The following is an 8,483-nucleotide window of genomic DNA, read 5'->3' as shown; positions in this document are numbered from 1 at the left end:
AAAGGCAATACCAACCCCAAGATTAGACAGATGAAAAAAACGTTAAAGTAACTCTGATACAGATGCTTAAAGAAATAAGTGTAAACACTTTGAGCCAAAAGGTAAGATAGAAAATCTCAGCAAGAACATAGAAAATATAAAGACGAATCAACTGGAAATTTTAGAACTTAAAAATACAATAATCAAAATTAAAAACTCACAAGAACTTGATAGTAGAATAAAGTTAGTGAACTGGAAAATAGATCAAGAAATATCCAATATAACAACAGAAAGAAAAAAGATTGGAAAAAAAAAAAACCTGGGGATCCCTGGGTGGCGCAGCGGTTTGGCGCCTGCCTTTGGCCCAGGGCACAATCCTGGAGACCCGGGATCAAATCCCATGTTGGGCTCCCGGTGCATGGAGCCTGCTTCTGCCTCTGCCTATGTCTCTGCCTCTCTGTGTGTGTGTGTGTGTGTGACTATCATAAATAAATTTTTAAAAATTTTTTTAAAAAAAGGAAAAAAAAAAACTAACAGAGCTTTAGAAAGTTGTGGAACATTATTGAAAGGTCTAAAATTCATATCATCAGAGTCCCAGAAGGAGAGAAAAGAGTACAGTGAAGAAAAAATATTTGAAGAGATAATGGCTGAAAATGTCCCAAATTTAGTGAAAGATATAAACCCCAAAGAGGACAAAATCAAAGAAATCTACACTCATATCCAACATAACCAAGCTCCAGAAAACTAAATATCTTGAAAATAGCCAGAGAAAAATAGCACACTACCTACAGGGGAATAATAATTCAAATGACTGCAGATTTCTCATCAGAAATTATGAAGGCAAGGCACAAGTGGAACATTATTTTAAGGGATAGGAAAAAAAAATAATCATCAATCAAGAGTTAATTCTATATCCAGCAAAAATATCCTTCAAAAATATACATATATCCTACAGGAAGGAAGATAAATACATTCTAAGATGAAGAAAAAATTAAGAGAATTTGTTGCTGGCAGACCAGCTAGACTTGCTAAAGTAAATCATTCACACATAGGGGAAATGACATTAAAAAGAAATTCAAACGTCACAAATGAAAAAAAAAATGGCAATTTTAATTATCCAGGTAACAGTAGAAGATTATTCTTCTCTTGAGTTCTTTACAATATGCTTGATGACCAAAAGCAAAAATTATAAATTACAAATATAATTTGTATTTAAACATAAATATAAATTATAAATATTATATAAGTATTTATGATGAGTTTTTCCATTTATAGGTGTAATACATAAAACAAAACATAAAGGAGAGAAACTGGTAAAATTTCTACATCTGCTTAAAGTGATAAAATAGCAAAGTGATAAAATATTGATAAAGTATAAAAGTTGTGAAGATTGTGTATATTGTAATCACTAGAGAAATCACTAAAATAAATATACAAAGAGGTATGTGATGTAGAAAAAACAAACTAGATAAATTAAAATGCAATATGAAAAAAATTTTCCAATAACCCAAAGAAAGTAGAAAAGGAGAAATAAAAGAGTGAAGAGGGAAAAAAAAATGGAAAACACATAAAATATGGCAAACATAAGTCCAAGCATATCAATGATTACATTAAATTTAAATTCCTAACCATGCCATTGAAAGACAGAGATTATCAAAATAGATTTTTTAAAAAACATTACCAAACTCTGCACAATATATCAGAAACTCACTTTAAATATAATAATATAGGGGGGATCCCTGGGTGGCTTCGCAGTTTAGTGCCCACCTTCGGCCCAGGGTATGATCCTGGAGACCCAGGATCGAGTCCCACATCGGGCTCCCTGCATGGAGCCTGCTTCTCCCTCTGCCTGTGTCTCTGCCTGTCTCTCTCTCTCTCTCTCTCTTTCTCTCTGTCTCTCTGTATGTGTCTTTCATGAATAAATAAATAAAATCTTTTTTAAAATTTTTTAAATAAAATAAATAAATAAATGATATAGGTAAATCAAAAGTAAAAAAACAAAAACACTAACCAAGAAAAAGCTGGATTGGTAATATTAATATCAGAAAAAGTAGACCTCAGAACAAACAAAATCACCAGGCATAAACAAAGGCATTATATAATGATAAAAGAGTCAATTCGCTAGAAAACATAACTCTAAGTGTATATACACTTAACAAAGCTTCAAAATACATGAAGCAAAAATTGACTGAATTGATAGGAGAAACAGGGAGAACAGATCAGTGGTTGCCAGCGGGAGTTAGTGTGGCTACAAAAGGATAGCTAAGGGAGTTTCAGGAAGTGATGAGTTTTCTGACTGGTGGTGATTAATGAGTCTATACATGTGTGAATATTCATAAAACTATCTGCAAAAAAATAAATTTTACTGAGTTAATTAACATATTAAAATTTTCAAGGCAATTATTTAAAAAAAGAAAAGTATAGAAATGACTCAAAAACAAGATCCAAAGTCCTGGACTTGAGTCCTGCTATAAAGGATACTGAAACTTTGTCTTTTATAAATCTTAATTACTTGTCACTGAAATTTCTTTTCCCTAATCAGCCCATTACCACCCTGCCCCATTCCTACATCAGTTTGGAGTTCAAGACGTTCCCTTTTCCTGAAGACATTTTTCCCTCCATTCTGGTATTTCAGCCAGTTCAAATTCTACATCCTTTAATCCCCCCCTTTTTTTAAGATGTTATTTATTTATTTATGAGAGACACAGAAAGAGAGAGAGAGGCAGAGACACAGGCAGAGGGAGAAGCAGGCTCCCCGCAGGGAGTCCAATGTAGGACTTGATCCAGGACCCCAGGATCACACCCTGAGCCAAAGGCAGACACTCAACTACTAAGCCACCCAGGCATCTCTAATCCCCAATTTTAAAACTACTTTGTTCTTAATGATTTGCTAACCCGCATTAACTGAAGTTAACTTCCCTTTTTCTGGCAAATAGCCAAATTATTCTGTCTGGATCTCCTGTACAGTGCTTGTCAGTTTCTTCCCTGCTATCATGGTTCTCTGTACTGCCTTATGGCCTCTAACCAGTCTATAGTCAAGAACGAGCAAGGATCTGAGACTCTCCTGCTCACAAACTAACCAGTTAACCTGCTACTATTTCATACATACTAGCAAAAGACTTGAGACTCCCTGGTCAGAGACCAAGGAGTTCATTACTCAAGGGATAGCAGGCAGCATCAGGTTCCCAGGTTGTCCAAGTCCCATGGAGGCAATGTGGAGTGGTTCAGGAGGATACTGTACACACAGTGGGTCTGTGTCACAGCTGAGGTCCTCTGAGCTTAGGAAACCCTGAATCTCACAAGAAGACTGCTAGCAAACCTACCCTGGAGAGAGATATTAATTGTATTAGTCTGCCCTCTGCCAAGGAATAAGATATTATCTCTATCATCTCAGGCTGTTTACCAAACAAGCAGGCTTCAAGAGACAAACGCTGATATAGATGTATAGAAATTCCATAAAGATTTGTCCCCTGATAGCGATTATCTCCTTGAAGATTTGTATCTGATTTCCTCTTAAGTCACTTAGATATCTGCCTGAATTTAATTAATTATTTTAATCACAGGCTTGTCAAAAAAATTTTAAGTCGGGGTGGAATAAAGAAGAATGTGAAGTCTTGAGTGGAAGAGGACAGACAGTCCAAAAATAACTTTGAGTTTAGGTGCCTAAATGACACCATATGTGGGGAGGAGATTGGGGGTGGGGTAACTGAGTGATGGACATTAAGGACTGTGTGTGATGTAGAGAGTACTAAGTGTTATATAAGACTGATAAGGGGGGATCTCTGGGTGGCTCAGCGGTTTAGCGCCTGCCTTTGGCCTGGGCCGTGATCCTGGAGCCCAGGGATCGAGTCCACATCAGGCTCCTGCATGGATCCTGCTTCTCCCTCTGCCTGTGTCTATGCCTCTCTCTCTCTCTCTCTCTCTCTCATCATGAATAAATAAATAAATAATCTTAAAAAAAAAAAAAAAAGACTGATGAGGGATGCCTGGGTGGCTCAGCGGTTGGGTGCCTGCCTTCGGCTCAGGTTGTGATCCCGGGATGCGGGATGGAGTCCTACATTGGATTCCCTGGGAGAAGCCTGCTTCTCCCTCTGCCTGCTTCTGTCTCTGCCTCTCTCTCTCTGTCTCTCTCGCTCTATGTCTCATGAATAAACAAATCTTTAAAAAAAAAAGACTGATGATGAATCACTGAACTCTCTGATACTATAATATACTATATGTTAATTAATTGAATTTAAATATAAATAAATAAAATACACCATGCATATAAATGAAACATTGACTGATGTCCGGACATAGCACCTATATTTAGTCTAATTTTTCTCAAAAGATAAAGGGAATTGGGGCACAACAATGTGGATATAGTTAACACTATAAAATCTTTTAAAAAGAAAGTAAAAGAAAATCTTTGGCTTGGCCAAAATTGAACCACAAAATGTGAAAATGAAGCACTACCTTCTAATCACTGACTCCAAACCTCACCCTCTTTCTGCTAGTGAAAGTAATTCAGGATGCATATTTATAAAATTTAAATGTGGCCATTTACCAATTATCCTCTCTCCAACTGTCAAGTTTTTTTATATCTTTTTTTTAAGATTTTATTTATTTATTCATGAGAGATGCAAAGAAGAGAGGTAGAGACACCCAGACTCTCATAGGGAGCCCAATGCAGGACTTGGTCCTGGACCCTGGGATCACACCCTGAATCAAAGGCAGATGCTCAACTGCTGAGCCACCCAGGCATCCCTGTTTTTAAATATTTTTACAAGTATGATGTTTGTTTAGCCATTCACTCATCAAATATTAAGGACATTCATGTTCTAGGCACTGGGGTTTTTTTCAAGATTATTTTTATTTTTCAGTAATCTCTACATTGAGTGTGGGGCTTGAACTCACAACCCCAACATCAAGAGTCACATGCTCTACTGACTCAGTCAGCCAGGTACCCCTAGGCTGTGTTCTATAATACATATTTAAGGGGAAAAAATCTATATGTTGAGTATTTAATATCTAGCATCAGGCATAGGAAGCAAAATACTAAAGTTGAAAAATAAGAAACAAAAATGAAATGAAAGCTTTGAAGCACTATATTGCAAATATCAAAAAATGGAAAATATACTCCCTTAAGGCCTATACTTTCAGATCTAGTCAGGCCAATTATTCAGCAGCCTAAAGGATCTGAGATAGCCCACAAAGGTAAATTTTAGGACTTGCTATAAAGGATTAAGACAGGGATATGAGGGATCTCTGGGTGGCTCAGCAGTTGAGCATCTGCCTTTGGCCGAGGTCATGATCCTGGAGACCCGGGATTGAGTCCCACATGAGGCTTCCTGCATGGAGCCTGCTTCTCCCTCTGCCTGTGTTTCTGCCTCTCTCTCTCTCTCTGTCTCTCATGAATAAATAAATAAAATATTTTTTTAAAAAAGACAAGGATATGATGGGTAGCCCAGGTGGCTCAGTGGTTAGCACCACTTTCAGCCCAGGACCTGATCCTGGAGACCCAGGATGGAGTCCCATGTCAGGCTCCCTGCATGGAGCCTGCTTCTCCCTCTGCCTGTGTCTCTGCCTCTTTCTCTGTCTGTGTCTCTCATGAATAAATAAATAAAATATTTTTTAAAAAAAGACAGGCATATGAGGACAAGCATTTAACTTTAATTCAAACATGATTAGTGTTTTCTCTCCTATTCTTTTAAATTAAGTAGGCTCCATGCCCAACATGGGTTTTGAAATCACAACCCTGAGATCAAGAGTCACATATTCTACTGAATGAGCTACCTAGGCACCCCTCTCCTTTTTCTTACATATGGTCATTAACTTACACTTCCTGGCCTCAGTTTCCTCCTCTGTAAAAAATTCAGACCTTAAGAAAGTCCCTCTGGCCATGTGCCCATAGCTTTCTGATCCAAATCAGCTTTAGGCTAAGAATGGAGAAATCTAGCCTGGAACCTTCTGGGGCTCTCAAAACTATGGAAAGTATATGAATGGCCCCCAAATGCCTAATCAGTTCAGGCCAATCTCTGGACCTGTGACAGCCTGGACATGATTTGGGTATAAAGCTGGAGGCAGTGCAGGTAGGGAAGGTGAACCTATGACTGCTCTCTAGTGTACAAAACTCTAACATGCCAGTATCACTGAGAAGTCATCTAAAGCTAGTGCTTTTCAAACTGTGGGTCAAGATTTTTTAATGAGTCAAGAAATTTAGTGGGTTAACTGCATGTTTTGGAATGGAATGGATTTAAATGGAATGGAAAAGAAACCATCAGAGTGTATGAGTAAATATAAATATTGTTTTAGCAAATTTTGTTTCAGGGTGTGTGTGTGTATCGGGTCATGATATGCCTTTCTTTATTGTGAGAAACATTCAACAGTTTGGAAAACACAGCTCTAGCTGTGTGTGGAGGAAGGGGGATAAGGAGAAGCATCCGTCCAGGACAGGCATAGGCCTGGGAGAGGATTGGGGACAGAATGAGATTGGAATTCATCCCATGGCCCAAACTCCCAAACCGATCCTCTGAAAATTATCTCAGGATCTTTGAGAAAAAGGAAAAAGAGAAGGCCTCCCATATCCAGAAAGTGGCCTTGGCCTGTTCGTTGAGTTCCCTGGGCCACTGGCCTTTGCCAGTGGCTTGGTTTTTCTGTGTATTTTTCACCAAACAACTCACGGTACAAAACCAACCAGGGCTTCTAAAGCCTTTGCACCAGCTACTGTGCCTCACATCACCTTGATATTTCCAAAATTCAAAATGGTCCAAAAGGGATTTTAAACTTATCTATGTAGTGCTACAATTTGCAATTCTCACTCCATTCTTAGTATACATCTCCTCCAGGGAAGATTATCCCTGTTGATACCATCTGCACTTCAAAGCTTCCTACCTTATCTTTAGGTACAGGAATTGTCAGAAGGGTGTGTGTTACTAATTACTCAGTCTTTAGGGGGTGGGGAGCAGGAAGGTAGTGGCATTGCTATCAGTTTTACATTCTTTATTACACAGGAGCTGGGTAGGTATCCTTCCTCAAAGAGGACCCTGAAGTTTAGAAGGTTAATTTTCACACACAGCTGGTAAGTGGTAAAGGGAGATTTGAACTCAAACTTTCCTGATTTCAAAGTCTACACCTTTCCCAATACATCAGGTTACCCTTCTTGGTGTTGAGTAAGGAACCATGTGTCTTATGAATCTGGATCTACTTCCATTTGAGCTATCGTAGAAAGTATTCATACTGCACTTCCAGTTGAAGAGTTGAAATTACTCCCAAGCAATAGCAAAACCAATGTTACAGGTTCCACAGAATTTACAACAAGCAGAGATCATTGAGTGTTGTGTTCAATGGGAACTGAAATTCACACAGGTTGACTGTTTGCTTGATTGGCTTCTTTAAATAGAGACAGTAGGAAAATTAAAGGCACAGAGAGCAAGGATAGAGAATACTCCCTGACATGAATACTGGAAGTGTGAAGCTGGATTTTTCAGGTCAAAATTATTCACATAAAAACATATTCCCCAATTTATAATGCAAATCATTAATAAAGCATAACTGAAAATACACAATTCCTGGAGCACTTGTCTGGCTCAGTTGGTATGGCCTGCGACTCCTGATCTCAGGGTCATGAGTTCAAGCCCCACCTTGGGCGTAGAGCTTACATTAAAAAAAAAACAACAAAAAACAAAAAAACACTTCCTTTTAATAAAGCTTTTTCAGGGCACCAGGGTGGCTCAGTCAGTTAAGTGTCTACCTTGGCTCTGGTCATGATCTCAGGGTCCTGGGATGGAGCTACACAGATGCAGGGCTCCCTGCTCAGTGGGGAGCCTGCCTCTCTTATACCCCCTTCCCCCTTCTTGTGCTCTTCTTCTATCAAATAAATAAATAAAATGTTTTAAAAATAAATACATAAAACTTTTGCATGTCCCAACCAAGTACATAAAAGTAAGTCAATTTATATCAATCCTTCATATATTTACAACTAGAGCTTATAAAATCCTTGAAATTAGAAGTTACTCTTTTAAGATTTAACTTTTTGAGGGGTGCCTGCCTGACTCAGTTGGTGGAATGTGAGACTCTGGATCTTGGGGCTGTGAGTTTGAGCCCCACATTCAGTGTAGAGATGACTTAAGGAAAAATAAATCTTAAAAAAAAAAAAAAGATTTAACCCTTTGAAAGTCATTTAACAATCTTACATGAATATTCATTTTAATTTGGCTCATTTTTAGCTCCTGAGATAAAACATTTTCCTCTGAGATAAGCCAATTGAAGAAGTTTAATTTTTCACCTTTCACAAAATCAGCATATACACTGACCTACTTTACTGTACCAAGTAACTGATAAGCAAAATTTTGGAAATCAATTCTCCTCACCCCATCCACACCACATTGTTAGGTCCTTATGCCATTCACTGTGCATTTCATGACAGTGTGATGGGAAAGGAGACACTGCCTGAAGAATAGGATTAAAGGGAGAGTGCCTGGGGGCCTGGATGGCTCAGGAGGTTAAGCATCAGACTCCTGGTT

Source organism: Vulpes vulpes, chromosome 7 (assembly GCF_048418805.1).
Source record: "Vulpes vulpes isolate BD-2025 chromosome 7, VulVul3, whole genome shotgun sequence".
In the NCBI taxonomy this organism is placed as follows: domain Eukaryota; kingdom Metazoa; phylum Chordata; class Mammalia; order Carnivora; family Canidae; genus Vulpes; species Vulpes vulpes.
The sequence above is the reverse complement of the archived record's forward strand: the minus strand, read 5'-3'. Positions refer to the sequence as shown.